The sequence below is a fragment of the Oryx dammah genome, unplaced genomic scaffold (assembly GCF_014754425.2).
Source record: "Oryx dammah isolate SB20612 unplaced genomic scaffold, SCBI_Odam_1.1 HiC_scaffold_7, whole genome shotgun sequence".
In the NCBI taxonomy this organism is placed as follows: Eukaryota; Metazoa; Chordata; class Mammalia; order Artiodactyla; family Bovidae; genus Oryx; species Oryx dammah.
The window spans coordinates 23,725,422-23,749,562 of NW_024070191.1; the positions used below are offsets into that span (position 1 = coordinate 23,725,422).

At 42.6% G+C, this 24,141-nt stretch overlaps 1 protein-coding gene and 1 non-coding gene across 3 annotated transcripts in view; both read right to left on the reverse strand.

The window, feature by feature from the left end:
- Positions 1–24,141, reverse strand: part of MFHAS1 (malignant fibrous histiocytoma amplified sequence 1) — a 111,171-nt gene that overhangs the window by 71,135 nt on the left and 15,895 nt on the right. The window lies entirely within an intron of this gene.
- On the reverse strand, positions 23,864–23,936 carry TRNAC-GCA. Its single transcript has one exon. It is a non-coding gene; the product is annotated as a tRNA-Cys (tRNA).

Genomic DNA, 24,141 nt, shown 5'->3' on the forward strand with positions numbered 1-24,141 from the left:
ATGAACAATCATGAAAATCATTCATTCCACTTTCTGCTGTTAGTTACATCTGAAGCAAGTTACTGTCGAGCTAATCTGGAGAGAGTTAGAGGATACTGGCCATGAAACAGGTTTGAAAAGACCAGAGAAAATACTGAGTCGTTTCTATCTCCAAATGTGTTTCATTCCGAGCCTGGGGGCTCCCGCAGTCTGGGAATGTGTCTGTATAGAATATGGCGCAGAGAACAGTCTTCCCTGTTTCTGCTGAGAGCAGGGATTCCCCACATACTACTCATGAGAACAGCTCTGAAAGGATTTGGGGCCCATATTTGGAAAACCAGCTCTCCTTTTCTGTCTCAAGTTCTCTTAGTGCCAGCAGCCAAGGGAGCTGGGCAAGGCACAGAGTTGACTGGTCAGGCGGGGTCAGGCAAGGACAGTCCAGAGAGACCTGCTCAGCTCACGTCATTCTCAGAGGGCACCCAGGAGGTGTGATCAGCGCCACCGGGCACAGAACCGGCTCTGGCCTAGAAGTCTCCTGCAGCTTCTCGTGAAGAACTACTTCATTTCCCCCGGATTCCAAGATGACTGGAGAGAAAGCAAAAGGTGGGTAAGGAGAAAGAAGCTAAGAAATGGGTGATGTGTCCTGCTGGAATTGCCTCTGGGGTTCACTGGTGGGAAATCAAGGACATATATCACACCAACGGCAATAATTCAAAGACTTAAAATTGGGTAATTAGCTTTGTAGCATTTTACTCCATGGACTGGAGCCCACCAGAATCCTCTGTCCATAGGATTCTCCAGGCAAGAATACTGGACTGGGTTGCCATTTCCATCTTCAGGGGATTTTCCCAACCCAGGAATCAAACCCAAGTTTCCTGCACTGGTAGATGGATTTTTTACCACTGAGCCACCAGTGAAGCCCACCAGTCTCACAGTTCAGTATTAAAAATATTAATATTTAAAAAATAGGCCTCTTATTCCAAGCCTATTCACCTTTGCATCTCCAGCACTGAACACTGCCATGGCATTTAGCGCAAACCCTCTAATGCTGATGAGTCACTGGATAGTATCCATGAAGCTTCAACCCTCTGAGCAGGTTCCCTACCATAGGCCTTCATCTGTTTATTACTGTTCTCAGGGAAGGTTGTAGCCACACAGTTCTGTTCATACACTTTCCTAATAGCCAACACAATCCTTTAGGTGCTAAAGAGAAATGAGCAGACCTCAAGTTCTCATCTTTCAAGGTCTGACATTAAAACTTACTCCAAATCAGACACGTTTATAAGTCAGAAGAACGCACTCCAATACTCGTGCCTAGGAAATCCCATGGACAGAGAAGCCTGGTAGGCTACAGTCCATGGAGTCGCCAAGAGTTGGACACGACTGAGCAACTTCACTTTCACTTTTCACTTTGATGCACTGGAGAAGGAAATGGCAACCCACTCCAGTGTTCTTGCCTGGAGAATCCCAGGGACAGAGGAGCCTGGTGGGCTGGCATCTATGGGGTCACACAGAGTCGGACACAACTGCTGCGACTTAACAGATGATAAGTCAGAAGAGTAAAAGCACTATTTTATACTATATCAAAAGAAGCCAACCTGCTTATAATTTTGTTTTGGAGGCAGTGCAGAAGGAAACACTTTGGAAAGCACTGCCGAATTCTTGGGGAAAAAAGAAAATCTCGAAAAAGTAAAAAACAAATTCAGCCCATTAAACAAAGTGGAAAAAAACAACAACTGTATCAATTCAAAGCAAAGGAAGCTGAAACAGAAAGTTCATGAAAGATCAATAAATAAATTCCAGATGTGCCCCCACTGTTTAACTGGTAAACAGTCAACCCAACTTTTATTGGTTAACCAACCCAGGATAGGCTTGCTTTTAATTTAATATCCCTTTCAGGTCTCTGACTCCATAATGAGATACTGTCCAAACCAACATAGGCCAACTTTTTCTGCCTTAAAATAAACATGTGACATTTCTGGGCTTAGATACTTTCTTCTTCCTCTCATTCAGCCACAAATGGTCTAGTCACCTCAACCACATTTAGTAATACACATAAGTAACGTATAATTAAAAACACATAATACATATTTATAAACACACACATAACTAGTGTATATATGTAAATATAGACAGTATGCATATAAAATTCAAAACAAAAGTGAGTACAGATAACTCAAGTGAGATGATTTAAAATGATGAAATTAATTCTAAGAATAATTTTAATTAAAAATGAGTTCAACATTAGTCAATCTTCTGTTTTGAGAACTCAATAGATGTATATGACCTTTAACTATCGGTGACTGTTATAAACTAATTATAAAAACCCCTAAAACCTAAATCAAGTTTTCCTCCACAGTCAGGAAAGTTCCACCTGCTGATTTGCCCCACTTGCTGACATATACACATTGCTATCAATAACCCACCAACACCAACTCGTGGTAAAACATTGTCTAATTGGATTGAGAAAAACCAAGACAATTCCAATACCTGAACTCTGTTGAACAAAATGCTCCAATACAATGATCTGGGTCATTTCCCAACCTTTGAACCTGACAACACTTGACCCAAGCTACAGCAATCACCATCTATCTAGCATCTGCACTCAATCCCCAGGAAGCGATGGGAGTGGTTAAAGAACCAGGAAGGGAAGGAAGGAAATGGTTTAGTAAGTGCCTACCCTGTGCTGGGCATAATTAGGCACTTTTACACTGTTTAGTATCTTCTTTATTCCTCACAATAGCTCTATGAAACAGATTTAGCTTTTGCATATAGTGCAGGAAACAGACTCAGATGTCCCCATGTCATCTAAATATATCAAAGTACTCTTTTTCACATTTTTTTAATGCTTTGTTATATAAGAAAATTCTATTAAAATGGCCCATCCAGTTTTGGAAGCTAAGAAGGGTTTAATATTGAGTTATTTATCTTACTAGGACCTAAAACTACAGGCTGTGTTAAACTAAAACAAAAACTACAGGGTCAGCGCTACTTAACATGTTATATGATACTATGATTACAATTACATGAAAAATGCTCACGTCTTTCCGGGTGGATACATTCACTATCTTGATTGTGGTGTTAGTCTAATGGGAAAACACATAGGTAGAAACTTAAGTTGTACACTTGAAATACGTGTGATTTATTGTATGTCAATTTCACTTCAATAAAATTGTAGAAAAGAAACCAAAGGTATGCTCATGGATCTGACCCAAACAGATATAATGAAAGTGAAAATATTCATAACTGATAAAATATCTTGAGTCAAAAAAGCCATATGATGAATGTAAGCAAGATTTTTCTGCCAGCATTTCTCAAAATATATTCTATATAACATCAACTTTGGGGGATGTACACAAGTGTTTTATACACACATGCACACAGGTTCTGTGGTCACATAAATTGGAAGAATATGTGCTTAAAGTAGGCACACCACATTTCTTAACTCTAGAAATTCTCAGAGGCTTCCTCATATGCTAAGATACGTGGTGTTTTTCAAAAACAGCTCTATAATATACAGTTTTTCTGAAATTAATCTTACCAGAAAACCCCTTTTTTTCAGAGGATCTCCTTGGACTGATAATCTATACAACATACTTTAGGAACCAGGGCTTTAATTCAGACTCCTAGGGTTTGTATTGGCTGGGCATTTAGGGATGAGTGAGTCCGGGGATCTCAGCACTTAGCCCAGAGAGTCACTGTAGCTCTGAACTCATGACCTGTCCCTCCCTTGTCAGCAAGGGTAAGGGGCAGAGCGCACTACTCAGAGGCACCAAAGGGCATGTTAATAGAGACTGTAAGTGAAGCCAAGTTGCAGGTGTCCTCCTGACCCTTCCTGTACCGGTGCTCCACAACATCTGCCACAACAAAGGACCGCCAGCTGAGGGGCTTATGCCACAGAAATGTATTGTCCCAATTCTGGAAGCTAGAAGTCCACAATCAAGGTGTCAGCGGGGTTGCTTCCTTCGGACGGCTTCAAAGGAGAATCTGAATCAGGCCCCTCTCCTTGGTTTGGAGACGTCTGTGTTCTTCCCGTTTGCCTGTCTGTGTCCAGATTTCTCCTTTTCAAAATGAGGATGCCAGAGAGACTGAAATAGGCCCATCTAAGGAATTCATCCTAACTTGATCACCTCTGTCAAGACTGTCTCCAAATAAGGTTACATTCTGTAGTAGCTGGACTTAAGATTTTGGGGCACAATTGAACACACAGCATCCTCCAACAGAGCTCACAGGCCAGAGATTTAAGAGATGCCCAGTTTTCAGGGTCACCCTACCTGTGGAAGTTGGACCTGGTCAATTGTTACTTAGCTTAATGTCCTTATGTATTCTCTAATTTACACCCTGATTTGGCAAGCTGTCTTTATTGTGTTATGTAAATAGACTGTAAAATGTTCTCCTTCATCTGATATCTGCATATAGGTGGCTTCTCGCTGTGGTTTCTATTAATGATTTACTGAGCCTAGTATATGTCAGATACAGTATTCACCATCCTCACTTGCCTTTGTGAAAGTGAAAGTATCAGTCACTCAGTCCTGTCTAACTCTTTGTGACCCCACGAACTATAAGCCTGCCAGGCTCCTCTGTCTGTGGAATTCTCCTGGCAAGAATACTGGAATGGGTAGCCATTCCTGTCTCCAAAGGATCTTCCTGATCCAGGGACTGAACCTAGGTCTCCTGCAATGCAGGCAGATTCTTTACCCTCTGAGCCACTAGGGACAAGTAGGTGTTTTTCATATTTAAAGAGAGGGAGTAGGCAGGTGACTTTCTCAAGGTCACATAGTTAGCAAGGAGCAAAATGTTGGGACTGGAACACACATCTGACTCCAGAGTCCCGACTCTTCCTTTCCACCACGATCTGGGATGGCTGCATTTCCCTTGTACTCTGACTGAGGTTGAACTCACAAAAATAGCTTAGAGAGGGGAGAAAAAAAAAATCATGAGCTCTGTTTTAGACAGGAGATGCCTATTGGACATTCAGGTGGAGATACAACACAGGGAGCTGAATACGTTAGTCTGAAATTCAAGGGATGGTTAGAGTTGGAAGTATAAATTTTGGACTTCTCTGTGGTCCAGTGGTTAAGAATCCACCTGCCAATGCAGGGGACGCAGGTTGGATCCTTGGTCTGGGAAGATTCCACATGCCACTGGGCAACCAAACCCGCGTGTGCCCACATGCTCTAGAGCCTGGGAGCTGCAACTACTCAAGCCCATGCACCCTAGAGCCTGTGCTCTGCAACAAGAGAAGCCACTACAATGAGAAGCCCTCGCTGAGCAGAGAGTAGCCTCCACTTGTCACAACTAGAGAAAGCCTGTGATCAGCAACAAAGACCCAGCACAGCCAAAAATAAAGAAAAACTTATAAAAAAGAAAGTATATACTTTCATTCATCCACATATGTGTGCTATAGTTAGACCAATGTTGGATGACATCTCTAAGTGATGGAGAGTAAGCATCAGCAAACTACAGCTGATTTTGTATAACCTATGAGTTGAGTGGTTTTTACATTTCTGAAATGGTAAAAAAAAAAGTAATATTTTTTGATGAAGTTAAGAGAGAGTCCAGAAAGAGTTTTTACTAGAATACATTGTATGCCACTCATTTATCTAGGGCTGTCTTTGTGCCACATCAAAGTTGAATAATTGAGTATATGGTCCACAAAACTTAAAAGCTTTGTTATTTGGCCCTTTCCAGAAAAAGTCTGCCAATCCCTCCTAGAGAAGAGAGAGCAGAAATCAGGACGGAGGGGTCCTTGGTGGCCTGTGACCTTCACTCGGGGATAAGGAAGGACACCAAGCAAAGGGGACTGAGTGGAGCCCCCAGCGAGGGAAGAAGACACCTGGGCAAATAATGTCCTGAAAGCAGCAAAGCAGCAGGAAGCCTGGGGAAAGGCAGTGTCTCCAGAAGGATGGAGGAAACCACAGAAGGGTTAAGAGGAGGGGGACTGAGAACTGTCCATTGACCACGTGCAAATCACTGGAGACCAAGGCAAGAGCAGCGCTGAATCAATGGTGGGGACAAAGTCAGACTGAAAGAGATTCAAAGAAAGAACAGGAAGCAAGGAGATAACTATGGAGGGTGAACAACATTTTCAAGAAACTTTACTATCAACAGGGTAGAAACAGCAACCAGAGTGCGCCATAAGGTGAAAAACACATCTTGTTTAAGAAAGGAGATGCTACAGTCTGATAGGACTGATCAAGTAGAGGGGAAACTGGTAAAGCAGGAGAGAGGGGAGACACTCACTGTAGGATGAAGGGCTTCCGAGCAGATGAGAGTAGAAGATGACCTGTGAGTAAGTGGCCATCTACCGCAACAGGCAAGGTGGACTAAGCATATGGATGTGTATGCCAGTCAGCTGCTGAATGTAGGGGTGCGAAGATGAGAAAGTTCTCTTCCTATGCTTGCTTTTTCCTTAGAAAAAATAAAGACATTAGCTGACAGGGGGACACGGAAGGCTGCTAGACATTAAAGAAGAGGTGATGATAAGAAACTCACCCCAGAGAGGGAGAAAGGGAGCTGACCTGGGTGATGTGGAAGGACTATCTCAGTTCTCAGGGGACACTTGAGAGATGGAGTATCATACTTTTAAGGAAAACCACTCCATGTGGTGATTTTTTTCTGCAGCTGCACTCAAATACATGAACACCAAACTGACTGTGCAGCATGGAAACCCAGCTAAGGGAACTGAGATGAATAGTCAGTAATGGACCATGCAATTTAAATTGGGTGAGGAGGTGAGGAAGGACATGAGTGGGGTTGGAAAACAATATAAAATTGGAAAGGACTGGAGGTCTCAGTGAGGTCAGAGAATTTTTAAATATGCCCTATGAATTTGGATCTTCAAATATTACATTTTTAAGAGGTAAAGCAGAGTCTTGTCTAGAGTTCAGGGGCCGGGTTTGATCCATGGGTCGGGAAGATCCCTGGAGGAGGGCATGGCAACCCACTCCAGTATTCTTGCCTGGAGAATCCTATGGACAGAGGAGCCTGGCAGGCTTCAGTCCATCAGTTCGGTTCAGCCCAGTCACTCAGTTGTGTCAGACTCTTTGCGACCCCATGAACCGCAGCATGCCAGGCCTCCCTATCCATCACCAACTCCTGGATTAACCCAAACCCATGTCCATTGAGTCGGTGATGCCATTCAACCACCTCATCCTCTGTTGTCCCCTTCTCCTCCTGCCCTCAATCTTTCCCAGCATCAGGGTCTTTTCCAATGAGTCAGCTCTTCGCATGAGGTGGCCAAAGTACTGGAGTTTCAGCTTTAGCATCATTCCTTCCAAAGAACACCCAGGACTGATCTCCTTTAGAATGGACTGGTTGGAGCTCCTTGCAGTCCAAGGGACTCTCAAGAGTCTTCTCCAACACCACAGTTCAAAAGCATCAATTCTTTGGTGCTCAGCTTTCCTCACAGTTCAATTCTCACATCCATACACGACCACTGGAAAACCATAGCCTTGACTAGATGGACCTATGTTGACAAAGTAATGTCCTGCTTTTCAATATGCTGTCCAGGTTGGTCATATAGGGTCGCACAGAGTCAGACACCACTGAAGCGACTTAGCACGCACATCTCGAGGTCAAGCTGGTGTCTGACAGAAGTTTTCTTGAACAAAATCATAATCGATTAAGAAGCAGTCACCCCTAACCACCCATCAACCATTAGTTTCCTCCTGTCAAGGGAGGACTCGATGAAATACAATATCATTTGAGTCACATCTTCTCTGTGCAGCCATGAGTGAAAAGGCATCTAAGGAGAGCAAAAGAGATGAGGAAGCAGGCTTAGGGGATTAAGGGAGAAGAACAGGCGTTCACGGGACAGGAAAAAGAATCAGGAAGAGAAACGGAGTTAGATGGGGTTCAGGGAAAGAAGGCTGAGAGCTGAAGGTGACAGTAACTATAAAAACCACTTTTAAAAAAGAGTCAAGAAATTAATGAGTTTTACACATGGAGGTGTCAGCACCAGGAAACATCCATGTCACGTACTGAGCAGTCATCCGCACCAGGATTCCAAATTTACCAAACACCGGTGTCCTTTCTTCCTATACACAGAGAAACTGCCGTTTTAAAATATCACTTTTATTAAGGACAGTGTATTAAAGACCTAGCACTGCCATAAAAATACCATAAACTGGTGGCTTAAACAACAGAAAAGTATTTTCTCAATAGAAGTTCAAGAGCAAGGTGTTGGCAGCGTGATTTCTGCTGAGAGTTGTAATAGGGAAGCTGGTCGATGCCTCGTCCCTGGCTTCTGCACTGTGCTGGCAAGCTTCGGCTCTTTGGCATTTCTTGGCTTACAGATAGAACACCCAGTCTCTGCCTTTCTCTTCACATGGTACTGTCTCCTGTGTGCATGTCTCTGAGTCTGTATTTCCCCTTTTTATAAAGACATCGAGTCATACTGAACTAGGGCCCACCCTAATGATCTCATTTTTCACTTATGTCTGTAATGACTCTGTCTCTGAGTAAGGCCACATTCTGAGGTACTGGAGTTAAGACTCCAAAATATCTTTTATGGCAGGGACACAATTCAACTCATAAGGGACAGGAGACTTGTCAGTTTTGTCTTTTAAATTAGAATACAAGTAACTTAGGGTGGATATCATTTTTCAAAGAACTCAGATTGTCTCAAAAGATGGATGGATTTTATAGACAAAGTGCATACTTTACAACTGTGGTTGGAGTTGATATTAAATGTGGTACAAACCACAATTCTGTTAAACTTCATGTCAGTGTATGATTTCATTAGAAAGATTCTCAAAGCAGAGGGCATGGTTTGGGAATTACTTTCCTGGAGTTTAGCTTTTCCAATGTGCAGGACTATCTAAGTGTTTCCTAAGAAAGGGGTGAAGGGAGAAGAAAAAAAAAAAAATCACATGTTGCCCTCCCCACCATGGACACAAGGAGAAAAGTGATTCCTGATATATGCATGTTTTTAATCATAAGCTAAAGATTTTCCTAATTTAAGAGTGATATGACAAATAAATTGAGCATAATTTGTACCCCACAACCTTTTTCAAGAACAAGTCTTTGTGAAGGAGGAAGAAAGAGTATGAGTATAAAGGGTCAGCAGGAGGGTGTTTTGGGAGGAATAGGATTTTTCTGTTCCCTGATTGTGGTGGTGACTACATGAGTCCATACATGAGTTGAAATTCGTAGAACTGTACACTGAAAAAAGTCAATTTTACCATATGGTAATTTTTAAAAGAATATTGGCACTTGGTGTCTATTTTTCAACAATCTTAGGTAATCTCAGTATTAATTCCATTTCTTTCAAATAAGAAAAGTGGCAACTCAAAATCAGATAACATGCTCAGGATTATATGCCTTAAGTGGAAGATCTCAGGTTGACCCACATTTGGCTGGCTCCAAAACGTACTCTCTTCCACTGTCCAACAGTGGTACCGAAACACTACTGCACTACTTCATCTCAGTATGTCTGCTCCCTCTCAGAACTGCAAAGCCTTGATCAAGAGTAAAAGCTATTGTCAGGGGGAACACACACACAGACATGAGAGTCCACACAGACAGATTCCATTGTGTCTGAGAGCACAGAACAAAGCATGGAAATCCATCCCACTTACATAGCACAGAGGACCAAAACCAACAGTCAACTGTGTCAACTATCAACTATAGTCAACATGTGTCAACTGTCAAGCATCTCATCTCTGACTGCTAGTATAGCTCTACTCTACATAAAAATAACAGCCATGTGCCTTCTTAGTTCCTCCCCAACCCCTTATTTAGGAAAAGAGAAGGAAGAAATTCACCAGAGCTGGGAAACACAAAACATGCATTCTATCATTTTCCATTTTGCTCAGATGGGACTCCATTCAGACACTTAAGGAAACAATGCGTTGAGTTGACCAACCTGGACACACTGCTGTACTGAATTCTAGGATATGTCTTTAGAAATTTCCCAGGACTCTTCATTTGATGGTCCCTGTCACTCACCACCCCAGCAAACAAAATCTAGGATAAAGTGATAGCCACTTTCCCCACATTTTCTGCACACCAAACAAAAGGCCACAAAGACACCCAGAAGTCCGCCTCCTTAAGCAGTGATCACTCATTTATGACCAATGGCTCAATACTGTCACCTAATAACTAAAGGAAGCGTCAGTGCAAGGGCATCTACTAAGTAACAGCAAACTATAGGACTTCTCTTGAAAAAGGTTAAGAGATGCTCATTCTTGGGAGACTCTAATTTTATGCAAATTGCTGGTCTTGTTTTCATTTTTTTCTTCAGGTTCACATGCACACATATTTATATATACACACATCCACAACCATTTACATCTTCAATAAGAAAATCCAATTACCTTCTTATAGTTACCACAACAGAGACAACAATGACCAAGAGCTGTATTTCATCGCCATGATTTATAGCAAAGTCTGTACATGTCTTTTAATTTCATCCCCTAAATTCTCCCAGGCAAGGGCAACAAACTGATCTGTATATCCATCCATTGTAATTCCAAGTAGAATGCCCCGAAAGTGGTAGAAACATCTACTGAACTGAAAAAGTGAGGGAAAAGAAAATGCGCAACTTAGAACAAAAATGTAGGCTTTTTGGCATATAAAACCCTTTATATTTGACCACTGCCACATAATCTTGAGCTATAACAGCTGCCAAAAGTCTAATAAGTTAGAAAGCAAATTCTTTTCTTAAACTACAGGAAACTGCCACTTCTGCAGATCAAAAATTACTGGATATCAGCAATTTCATATAGTTCAACCTAACAGAATACAACCAGTCGCCCAAAGGTGGGAAATCTGGATCTATCCTCATAATGTGCTTTACTTATCAAAATATTAATATACAAAGGATAGGATCACAAGACACATACCACATTAATTTAGGTGTTTTGTAAATATTTTCTCTTGAACTATAAATTGCCTCTTATTTTTCTTAACAGAGCTTTTGAAGACCAAACATTTTTCATTTTAAGTCCTATACTGTATGACAAAATTTTTTATATAGTTTTTATGCTTTAAAAAATATATTTGGCTATTCAAAGGTTACAGAGTTTCTCCTGTGCTTCCTTTGTAAGATTTTATAGTCTTAGCTCTTACATTTAGATCTATGACTCATTTCAAATTGATTTGTGCATATGGTACAAGGTACAGGTTGAGGTTCATTTTTATAAATACAGATATCTAACTGTTGCAACACTATTTGCTAAAAGTAGTATCCCTCCCTCATTGAATTACTCTTGCACCTTTGTAAAAAATCAATTAACCCATTATATATATATAAAACATATATACATACATCCAGTCTGTTCTACTGACTGATTTATCTATCCTTATACTAATACTTCCCTGGTGGCTCAGATGGTAAAGCGTCTGCCTGCAATGCGGGAGACCCGGGTTCGATTCCTGGGTCGGGAAGATCCTCTTGAGAAGGAAATGGCAATCCACTCCAGCACTCTTGCCTGGAAAATCCCATGGACGGAGGAGCCTGATAGGCTACAGTCCTTGGGGTCGCAGAGTCGGACACGACTGAGCGACTTCACTCACTTATATTAATATCACACTGTCCTGATTATTGTAGCTTCAAAGGAAGTCTTGAAACCAGGTAGTATAAATCCCTCAACATGGAATATGCGTGTGTGTGTGCACGCTCATTCAGTCATGTCTGACTCTTTGAGACCCCCGTTGACTGTAGCCCACCAGGCTTCTCTGTCCATGGAATTTTCCAGACAACAACTGGAACGGGTTGCTGCTTCCTACTTCAGGGGACCTTCCTGAACCAAGGATGGGATCGAACCTACCTCTGTAGTGGCTCCTGTGTTGCAGGCAGATTCTTTCCCCCTGAGCCACCTAGGAAGCCTTCAAATTAAAATACCTATTTTTAAATAGTTTAATAACTGATTGATTCTGCAGGGGACAATTCGCCCCCAACGGACACAACATAAGTCCCCTCCAACTGATGCTGTTGCTCACATCTCCTCATCCTTTCCACACATACCATAAGCTTCAGAGACATTCATCTGCCTCCTGCTTAGATACAGCACAAAGAATTCCTACTCACTTGACCTTACCACCAACTGGCTCTCACCCAGGTTGTTGCCACTCATGCTCTTGTGCCACCAGCCATGATCCCCTAGACTCTTGGTCTCTACTCCTTAAATTTCTCCAGACCACATTACCAAAAGGTTGCTAACTTCTGTGTTGACCACATGACTCCTACCACTTTGGGTGGCCCCAGAGAATGATTTCCTTGGGGTGCTGTGACCTGGTTCATTCTGAGTTTGGATGTTACCCCTAACCAACTATAACCACAAATAAGTAATTGAATGAACAGATATTTCCACCTGCAAGCCAACTAAGCCTGTTGCCAAGGACCAAGAGAGCTGTTCAGGGCATGACAACAGAGGCACTGCTCACGCTGCCGGCAGCGGGATTGTGAAAGAATATGGCCCTGCCCTGATTCTGTCTCCTCCCTCTCCCACCCAGACTCACACAGTAGTGACATAACATCTTCATATTAAATATTACAGAGTAAAAATATGTTCAACGTTCCCTGGCCCAAATTCATATCCTAAATATTTTTATGTTGACTTAGGTGTGTTTCAGACGTGTCTAAATGCAGAAGACCTCAAATAACTCAGTGAAAGCTCTTTTTACATTTCTTTCCCCTAAAATGTTCAAACATATTTATGTTGTCTTATAGAACTATAATCAGCATAAAGTTATCTATTCCCTTCCTGTAATGTGTACAATTATCTACCCAATATTTTTGAAATTTATTTTATCATGAATTTTCCCAGTTGCATCCCAAAATAAAACTCACCTATAGGCTCTAGGGTCTGTTAAGAAAAGCAATAATAAAATAAAATGAAGAAGGGAGGGAGAGAAGGAGGGAAGAAAAACAGGAACTGAGATGAAATATCCTAAAGTTATTAACATAGCTCTGAATTTTTCTCATCTTAGAGATATTTGAGATTTCTTTTGGCTTTATGTGTGAATTAAGATCCCCTGGAGATGGAAATGGCTACCAATTCCAGTATTCTTGCCTGGAGAATTCCAGTAATCCTCTATCCTCTATAAGGATAGAGGAGCCTGGCGGGCTTTAGTCCGTAGGGTTGCAAACAGTATGACATGACTGAGTAACAGTAACTACTAAAAAGGGTATCTAGTTTCCAAAAAGGAGAAGGCAATGGCACCCTACTGCAGTACTCTTGCCTGGAGAATCCCATGGACGGAGGAGCCTGGTGGGCTGCAGTCCACGGGGTCGCTAAGAGTCGGGCACGACTGAGCGACTTCCCTTTCACTTTTCACTTTCATGCATTGGAGAAGGAAATGGCAACCCACTCCAGTGTTCTTGCCTGGAGAATCCCAGGGACGGGGGAGCCTGGTGGGCTGCCATCTATGGGGTGGCGCAGAGTCAGACACGAATGAAACGACTTAGCTGCAGCAGTTTCCAAACAAATCAATTAAGAGTCTACCTAGGTTTTAAAAAAAAAGTTTCAAAAAATGAGAGGTTTAGAAACTGTTTCTTAGCTCTTCTTGAAGAAACTAAACTCAAAAGGCAAAACTGAAACCTCCTGGGACTTCCCTGGTGGTACAGTATGTAAGAATCTACCTGCCAATGCAGGGGACATGGGGTCAAACCCTGGTCTGGGAAGATTCCACATGCCGAGGGGCAACTAAGCCTGTGTGTCACAACTACCGAGCCCATGCTTTAGAGTTCAGGAGCCACGACTACTGAGCCTGCGTGCTGCAACTACTGAAGGCTGTGCACCTAGAACCTGTGCTCTGTAACAAGACAAGCCGCCACAGTGAGAAGCTTGTGCACCACAATGAGGAGCAGACCCTGCTGACCGCAACTCGAAAAAGCCTGCATGCAGCAAGGAAGACCTAGTGCAACCAAAAATAAATAGAAAAATGGAAAACTCCTGGATACAATGATTACAAATATGCAGGGAGACAAACAGGTAGAAGCTGGTGAAGGCACAGATTACTAGTTACGTTAGCTCAGAAGGACTGCTAGCCCAACCAGGGCCGTGGCCCAGGAAAGCCCTCTGGGGGGAAATCATGCCAAAAAGCAACAAATGACCCCTGATATCAATTACTCTCTGGACCCCTTCTCTTCATTGTAGAAAATGTCTGTTGAGGACAATTTAAAATCACTCAAGTGTCAAATCTTAAACTGTTCCAAGTGAGTTAACTGTGACTTCTCTGAAATTCCTAGTAACTACATATTATAAAAATTGAGTCTGGGATAAGGCAAAATGGAAAAGAATAGAAAAAAAAGTATGTGTATGTATGTATGTGTGTGTATATATATATACACACATATATAACTGAGTCACTTTTTTGTACACCAGAAACTAACACAAGATTGTAATCCAGCTCTATATCAATTTAAAAAACTGAGTCACACTATTAAACCATACTTCCCTGAGTGGCTCAGACTGTAAGGAGTCTGCCTCAATGCCAGAGACCTGGGTTTGATCCCTGGGTCAGGAAGATCCCCAGGAGAAGGAAATGGCAACCCACTCCAGTATTCTTGCCTGGAGAATCCCCATGGACACAGAAGCCTAGCTGGCTACAGTCCATGGGGTCGCAAAGAATCAGACACCATTGAGTGAGAAGACTTTCACTTTCATTACACCATACAGCCCCTTAGTCAACTACTTTTTGTTCCCCAAATTGACATTCAGTACCTTAGAAACTTGGAAGAAAAGCAATGACAAACCTAGACAGCATATTAAAAAGCAAAGACATCACATTGCCAATAAAGTTCTGTATACTCAAAGCTATGGTTTTTCCAGTAGGTATGCATGGATGTGAGAGTTAGACCATAAAGAAAGCTAAGCACCAAAGAATTGAGGCTTTCAAATTGTAGTGCTGGAGAAGGCTCTTGAGTGTCTGCCGGACAACAGGAGATCAAACCAGTCAATCCAAAAGGAAATCAGCCCTGAATATTCATTAGAAGGATTGATGCTGAAGCTCCAATACTTTGGCCACCTGATCCAAAGAGCCAACTTATTGGAAAAGACCCTGATGCTGGGAAAGACTGAGGGCCTGAGGAAAAGGGGGTGACAGAGGATGACATGGTTGGATGGCATCACCAACTCAATGGACATGAGTTTGAGCAAACTCCATGAGATAGTGAAGGACAGAGAAACTTGGTGTGCTGCAGTTCATGGAGTAGAAAAGAGTCAGACACAACAGCCACTGAACAATGAACAATCTTAGAAAAACTAAATTTTCACAGTCTAAAAGGGACATAAAGGTCAGAAACCTGGTTATTATAGGAGAGTTGTGTGCTCTTAGTTTACTGGGGAGGTCAGGATGAGGAGGGACCACTCCCATGGCAGAGCTGGCATGCTCCATGCCCCCCTACCTTTCTCCCTCTGCACAGGAAGTACCAATCATGCCAGCCTCAAAACGAGAAGATAAGGATGATGCTGCAATGCTGGGTCTCCCAGGACTTGGCTGGGCAACTTGAAGAGAGCTTTACTCCCTGCTGAAGTGGTTTTATTATGCTCTTTTTCAAAGTAGGAAGATAGAGATTCAGGGCACCTGGCACGTTCCTACCTGATCATTGTTTTTTAGAAGATAAAACTCAGGCATTTAAATGGGGATTTAGAAGCGGGTTCTACGGTTATCTAGTAAAGACCACTCTTAGAGCTGGGAAAAAGGAAAAGTGATCCTAAATGACCATAGGTTGATTTACTCTTTCTCTAGTCTCTGACTTAGTGTCACAGGGAATGCTTCATTTATTTTTTGAGGAAGACAGAACTGTCTGAATGTGATAGAAAATGTTCAGTATGTAACTTGGATCTCTCTGACCTTCTGAACCACCCAAATAAGCAATTACCTTGAGGAATCCCCAAATAAAACCACAGTATGAATTCATGAATCAAGAAAGTGCAGCTAATTTGCATAATGAGGCTTTAGAGAATGAGGAGATATATGTCTGATACAATTCAAAAAGTATAATCCCATCATTTACTGAGCAAAAACAGAAGGAGAGCGAGCAAAATGGCTTTGTATGATCTACTTTTAGCATATAGTTCAGCTACACAAAATATAGTTACAATATTTCCTATACTACTAAGACATAGCAGTATAATAGAGAAGGGAAAAGAAAACAGGACTCAGATGGAAGGAAACCAGACAATAAAGCAGATGGATTGAGCTCAAGTCCACGCTAGCGTAGAATGCAATTAAACAAAGGCTAATTAAACAAAGAATATGGTTTTATTAAAATCACAATGGTTAATAGCCTAGGTAGACCCACTAAATTCTTCACTGTAAAAACTGTCCCAGGTTTACAGCCCAAATTAAAAATGTAATCTCACACTACCAGAAGTATGCCTTTAAACTGTTTTTAAGATAGCAAAGAAAATAAATGTTCCAAAAATAGCATCAGAATAAAATGAGGTACATTAGGTTCCTTATATGCATTGCACACAAAAAATTTTTAAGTAATCAATGTCTCTACTTTTTAATTATTATTTCAATCCCAGGATTTGAAAAGCAAAGCAAAGTACTAATACAAGAGAATGGGCTAATGATAATTCAAAAATTATGGATTACTGCATTATTTTAGCTAACAGGTTAAAAGCCCAGGGATTTAATTGACGATCCTTGAGAAGAAAAAAAAAAAAGGAGGGGGCTTCTTGGCGGCTCAGATGGTAAAGGATCTGCCTGCAGTGCAGGAGACTCGGGTTCGATCCCTGGGTCAGGAAGATCCCCTGGAGAAGGACATGGCAACCCACTCCAGTATTCTTGCCTGGAGAATCCCATGAACAGAGGAGCCTGGTAGGCTATGGCCCATGGGCTCTCACACAGTTGGACATGACTGAGCAACTATCACTTTCACTAGAAGAAAAAAAGACCATCTGTGATTTTCTTTGTTCACAACATGCCTTTCCTACCACCTGTAAGCAGGATTCTAGTTTCCCCATGACCTGCTCTGTTGGGCTGAGTCTCTCCACTGAATCCTCAGAATACTGGGTCTAGACTCATTTTACAATGCATCACAGTGGTACCCAAGCCTCATCTCCTTTCTGGACCTAGGTCCTGCAAGACAGGCTCTGAGGGTGATTCCTGCTGGATGTCCCCCGGTACCCAGCCCTTGCTGGGAAGCCCAAGCGACCTCCTGCCGAATGAACGCAGGATTAAGTGAACGCATATCATGACAAATGTCTACCTGGCAGGCACTATCCCATTTCTATACATTGGATGAGCACGGTGTTGTTCCTTTTGGTTAACAATATAGACAGACTGAATTAAGTGATGTTTCTTGCAAAGATTTTTTTAAAATTTCAGTTCAGTTCAGTCACTCAGTCGTGTCCGACTCTTTGCGACCCCATGAATTGCAGCACGCCAGGCCTCCCTGTCCATCACCAACTCCCGGAGTTCACTCAGACTCACGTCCATCGAGTCAGTGATGCCATCCAGCCATCTTATCCTCTGTCGTCCCCTTTTCCTCCTGCCCCCAATCCCTCCCAGCATCGGAGTCTTTTCCAGTGAGTCAACTCTTCGCATGAGGTGGCCAAAGTACTGGAGTTTCAGCTTCAGCATCATTCCCTCCAAAGAAATCCCAGGGCTGATCTCCAGAATGGACTGGTTGGATCTCCTTGCAGTCCAAGGGTCTCTCAAGAGTCTTCTCCAACACCACAGTTCAAAAGCATCAATTCTTCAGCGCTTAGATTTCTTCACAGTCCAACTCTCACATCCCTACATGACCACTGGAAAAACCATAGCCTTGACTAGATGGACCTTTGTTGACAAAGTAATGTCTCTGCTTTTGAATATGCTGTCTAGGCTGGTCATAACTTTCGTTCCAAGGAGTAATCGTCTTTTAATTTCATGGCTGCAGTCACCATTTGCAGTGATTTTGGAGCCCAAAAAAATAAAGTCTGACACTGTTTCCACTGTTTCCCCATCTATTTCCCATGAAGTGATGGGACCAGATGCCATGATCTTCGTTTTCTGAATGTTGAGCTTTAAGCCAACTTTTTCACTCTCCACTTTCACTTTTATCAAGAGGCTTTTTAGTTCCTCTTCACTTTCTGCCATAAGGGTGGTGTCATCTGCATGTCTGAGGTTATTGATATTTCTCCCAGCAATCTTGATTCCAGCTTTTTAAATTTAGTATGAGCTAAAACTGAGATGAACCACTGAGACCAGAGTAGCCTCAAAATTATGCAACTGACTATTCTGTGGAGTTCTGATGAATCCGTGGGAGCCAACCCTTGGTAGAGGTGCACTTCCACAGGCAGCCACAGACCTTGGAGCCTCATCTGCTGCGTGCTCAGTCGTGTCTGACTCTGTGACCCCACGGACTGCAGCCCACCAGGCTCCTCTGTCCATGGGATTTTCCAGGCAAGAACACTGGAGTGGGTTGCCATTTCCTTCTCCAGGGGATTTTCCCCACCCAGGGATCGAACCTGTGTCTCCTGCACTGGCAGGTGGATTCCTTACCACTGAGCCATCAGGGAAGCCCCAATCTGGAGCCATTGTCAATTATTTAGTTATTTGCCTCCTGTCATCCCACCAATGACCATCTTAGGGCTGATAGTACAACTCACCTAACCACGGTGAAATACATGGGTAGACCCTTTCTAATTGATTCTAGATGAGCCAGGCCTGACACCTGGGTCTGGGAGACTCCACTTTCATAAATAGATAGTACGTTCACTATAGAAAGAAGTTATGAGTGACTAAAAGGGCTAATGTGACCACAAGCTTCCACTTACAGTCATCATTCCTCCATGTATGAAATGTAAACAGTACCTCTGATAGCTTACTCAGATCCTAAAAGAATCTTTGCCGGAGGAGGGGAGGAGAGGGGGAAAGAGTACAAACGAATTCCCTGCTGTGTTCCATGTTTTTTTAATCCTCTCTGATTGCACTGAGAGTCTAGAGAAAATTAACTGGGAGAAAAGATTATGAGCATGTTAATAATTTATTCCAGTTTATTCTGTTTAATTATTATTAGGTTGAAAAGTAGTTAAGGCCTAACCCACTTCTACACAGAGCATAAAGATCTTCGTGGGGCTCGTTGCCTTGAAGAACTGAAAGAGGCTGCAGCTCAGAGGAAGAAGGAGCAGGCAAAGAATTGCTTTAGAGACACAGAGACCAACAAGGAGTGTGCCAGCCCCCTGCTGGGTCATTAGCCTGACCCACAGCTGTTAACTCCACAGGGGGTCCTCTGCCACTGTCCCCAAATCCCACCCTACTGTGGACCAATTTGATAATGAAGAAACAAAGCTCCAACAAAAACAACTAACAGAATAGGATGGTCAAAAAAAAAAAAAATCATCCTTCAGCAAACAGATCTCTTCAATGGATTTGCTTTGACCCCTTCTTTTACAAGCAACCCCACTGAAAATAAGTTAGAACAAAGAAAATTAGTTATGCACAGCCATAAAGATCTCCAGAGCACGCCACATCCATAATTCATGATACAAACCCAGCGCCATCAGCATCGTTTATCCTTTCAATATTTTAAAGTGGTGAAAGGTTGCTGGATATTTATAAAGTCACTGTTTCTTACAGGATTCTTCCAAATTGAGGAACAAACAGGGAACTTTATTCTTCTGCAAATGACATTACTTACAAACCTAAGACTATAAATCTACTAGAATTCACTTGGTATCCATCACAGGAGAGTGACTAGACAGCCCTCATAAACCAATTAAGCCAGCAGGCAGCGTACACATATCAGTTCTGTTGAAATTAATCGTCTCAAATAGCTTCTGCTTTCTCTTTTAAAAATGAACGCCCCAGTTTTCTTCTCATTACAGTTAAAATCCACCCCACCCAATACAACCAGATGAAAGAGACATGCTTTCCTCCTCATAGACTGTAAAAGTGAGGCCCAGAGAGCTACTTAGCTTGTTCAAGATCTCCCAGCCAAGCAGAGAAGCTCTCATTAACGTCCTGGCCTGTTTCCTTCATTCCCGGAGACCCGCCTGAGAGCCTGTATCGAATAACACAGAGTCTGAATGACTTCAAGAGTGATCCCCGACTCCATTCCCACTCCATTCAAGTCCATCTTCCATGCCACTGCCCTGAGTGGTCTTACAAAAACTAAACTGACCCTTCACCCATCTGACCCTTTAATAGGTCCTTCTCATCCTCGGGGGTTGGGGGGGCGAGAATCATCAAATCAAATCAAGATATTTCAGCTTTCTATCAAGCTGCCAAGAATTCTGCAAAGAAGTTTAGCTAATCAGGTAGACAGGCTAAAAAAATATTGACATGGCAAGTACAATGGTAAGCAGAAGAGCTGCCTCCTCTTCCCCATTCTGACTCCACCGCACTTCAATGGACCTGGTGGTTTGCAGAAAGTCCCCAGGCATCACCTCCACTCAGCTAAAGACCTGCTCCCATCCATCCAACCCTACCCACAAGACTCCTCCCATCCTCAAGCCCCTCCTGGCCCCTGGAGATCTCTTTATCCCAGCATTTACTGCAGCACTGCGACTGTCCGTTTACTGCATGTGCCACTTTCCTAAACCACTGCTGCTTCTTCACCCCAGGCTCCCCATCACCTGCCTTATCATTATGGCAGAGTCCCAGTTAGTGCATAGAGTCTGACACTGCAGAGCTAGACACACATCTTTCACATACGTTATTTCATTTCTCATTCAACCACCCGCCTGTTTTTGGCAGGTGGGCCTTGCCACGTACTGGGTGCACTTGGCCACATTCTTCAGCACCCCCCCAACCCCCGTGCCTTGGTGCCCCTCCCTGTAAACAGGAATCACTAGTTAACATTTACTGAGCGTTCACTACATGGTAGAAACTACCCTGGACCCTTGGCGTGCATGAGGTCATTTAATCCTCACAACATCTGAGGCGGCTGAGCAAATGCTTAGGAAGTATCAGAATTATTTTTCTTCATTCACAGATGAAGAGACTGAGGTTCAGGGTGGCTTCCCCGAGGTACGGGCTTCTTTCCTTCCTAATCCACTGGCTTTAAAAGGTAAAAGACACAGCCCTCTTTTTTCTCTGATGCTGGTATAGCTTAACACAAGGAAGCTGCATGGCAATATGCATATCTAGCTGTGGCTAAAGGGACATTTTTCCAATGTCACCCTCCAGCAGAAGCTATGTAGACCCCTTGGGATAAAGATCTGTTCCGTTAGAGAAATTAGCTAAGTCGGTGGAGGAGGAAGCAGAAAGACACCCAGATTCCGAGCATTATCAAATCATCAGCACGATGTGAGTGCCTGCACCCTTAGAAGGCGAGAGAGCATGTTTCCCACATGGATGTGAACAAAGCTACCGACACGCCACCAGATTCTTGAAAAGCAAATATTTGTCTACAGCCAGAGAACCAGGATTCTTTTCTAACAAAGAACAATGTAGACCATTCTAATTCCAGACTCTTCCTCCTGCTTTACAGTGGGCTCTGATTTCAATGGAGACTTCCCCCCATGAATTAACATGTCTTGAGTCCCAGATGTCATAATGAATCAGAAGATTTATGGACCGTATAAAGGGATGACACGAGTGGTCCAACCTTCATGGAACACTGGGGCTGTGTATGCAGCAGCTTTTCAGTTCCTGGAAACTGTCACCTGTCTTGCCGGCTCCACAAGAGAATTTAACAGCCCTGGTAATCGACAAGATGCGACCATCCCTGCAATTTGGACAAGCTTTTAATGCTGTGCCCCATCGCACAGATAAAGCTCAGATGCTTCAACAGTTTTCAAGTAGCGGGTAAGAGGCGAACACAGACTCGATAAGCTCTGTGGGGCTACCAGAACACCTGACCCAAAAGCCCCAAAGGCAAATTCTTGAAATGACCAAACAGAACACTAGGGAATTCTCCTCCTCCCTACACCAAGAGAATAAAGATGGAAACAAGGCACCAGCCAGGGAGGATGCACATTACAGTAACCAGAGGGCCAGCACGTGTGTTTTTCCTGAGAAGGAGAAAAGGCATACATAGTGGCAGAGGCTTAATAAAAGAAATGAATTGGAAAGAACACCTGCCCCAAGCTAAGGCAGGGCACGACCAGGGCCGTGCCAGTCACTAGCCATCTGGGGGTGAGTGGTGTCAGCAGAGGGGACACATGCATCCTCCTATGGGGGCCTCCTATCATTTTTTGTTTCTGTAACCTGGACACAAAATGGCCCAGCTCTCAGCAGACCAGTGAGCTGTTTCACAGGGCATCACAGTGTTCTAGAAAATTTCATATCTCGCTTTTTAGCTCTTCCCCAAGTGATTCATAAACTTCAGTCCATGGGGTTGCAAAGTGTTGAACACGACTAAGCAATTGAACAACAAGTGATTCATAATCAAAGCCCCCTAAATCAAAGACGCCCCAGCTATGCCATGTCGATGTGCAGCTAAGGTGAGCCAAGGTCATCCCAGTGAATACATACGCTTCAATAAGAAAATGTGGCTTCCTTTTCCCCACCATGCTGTCTGCACTGATTTAGACATTTCCTGTAAGAGGGAGGATTTTTAAGACCGAACACTTTAATGAACCCTGTGTACAATCTCTTTTCCCCCAAGGGACTGACTGGTGATGATTTTGTTTGCTTTAAGCAAAATGTACAACTAAATAGCTTTTAAACACATAAGCCACTCTACCAGAATTTAATTGTTTACTGTTTTTCCACATCAAACACATTTTAGTGGGCTGGGTTAGACCCATTCTTTATTCATGACATACACAAACAGTTTGGATAATCTCTTAAATTTTGGACCCCAGGATAAAATATCCAGGCACATCTCTGAATAACACACCAAGCTGAGGGCAAGAAAATACAATGGTATGGAACTCTGGGGCTAGTTACAGGGCCCAAATGAAAACTGCTCTGCTGGCCTAGGTGCACTGGCTTTTAGATGGTAGTTGGGGTAGAAAAGTAGAAGCACTGTTTTGAGCCAATGAGATATGGTTTATTATTCATTATTTTTCATTAACATCCCCCATTGATGCAGCACTATTCTTGCTGCCACTGTCTTATTTTGATCAATGGTATATTTATCTGTAGACATGCAAGATTTGTAATTATTGCGATGTCTAAACATTACATCACGTTATAATAGATGAATTAAGCTGGTAAATGCATAATTACATTGCAAACAATGGTATTCCAATAGGCATCACAGAAGCCAATTAAAAAGATTACCCTCATTTTAAATCACAGAGTTAAGTTTTTATAATTCCCCAGCCCCCAAGTCCCACCATGTGACTGAGAGATTTGTCTTTTTCTAATTGCATCTCGACAGTGTCCTGAGCACAAAGAGGGGTCACCAACCCTGAAGGAAATAAAATTGAGCATTTCCCCAAATTCTGGAAAGGAAGAACTTAGTTTAAGAACTATAAAATAGTCTGAAAAGAATCAAATGTCTATCAATATGGGACTAACAGTACATCCATTGGTAGAACGTTTTGTATACATACACACGCAAACACACATAAGCACAATCGGTTTGTAATTGCCCATAAGGAAACACGTCCAAAATATATTTTAAGTGACCAAAAGCAAGGTGCAGAACAGTGAATACAGTATGATCTCTTTCAGGTTAAAATATATGCAAATACATGTTTTATCTTCCTTGAAAGCAGTAACTAGAAACAGTTTAAAGAAAAGAAAGGGGGCTGAGAGGGGCTTTTGCTTTTGAATATGCCATCCATCTGCAGGTATTACTTTTTTATTGGAAATAGAGGTTATATAAGAGAATTATGGTTCACTGTGTGGTCCCTCCTATTAATTCTCTGTATTTAGAAAAATAATAATGGTATTTCATTTAATCACAAAAGTGAAAGTGAAGTCGCTCAGTCATGTCTGGCTCTTTGGGAACCCATGGTCTGTAGCCCACCAGGCTCCTCCATCCATGGAATTTTCCAGGCAGGAATAATGGAGTGGGTTGCCATTTCCTTCTCCAGGGGATCTTCCTGACCCAGGGATTGAACCTGGGTCTCCTGCATTGCAGGCAGACGCTTTACCATCTGAGCCACCAGGGAAGCACTTAATCACAAAGGAAGTCATCAATTCATTGTATTAAATGAAATTTTTTTAAAGATCAAAAAGGGAAACAAGCCAGAAAATAACACCTTAAGTACAATGGGGTTTAGGGCAAGCCACCCCAAAATACCCCACAGTGATATATAATTTTGAATTAAAGTTACTTAAGAGACAGCTAATGCAAGGACACTCTGACCCTCCTTT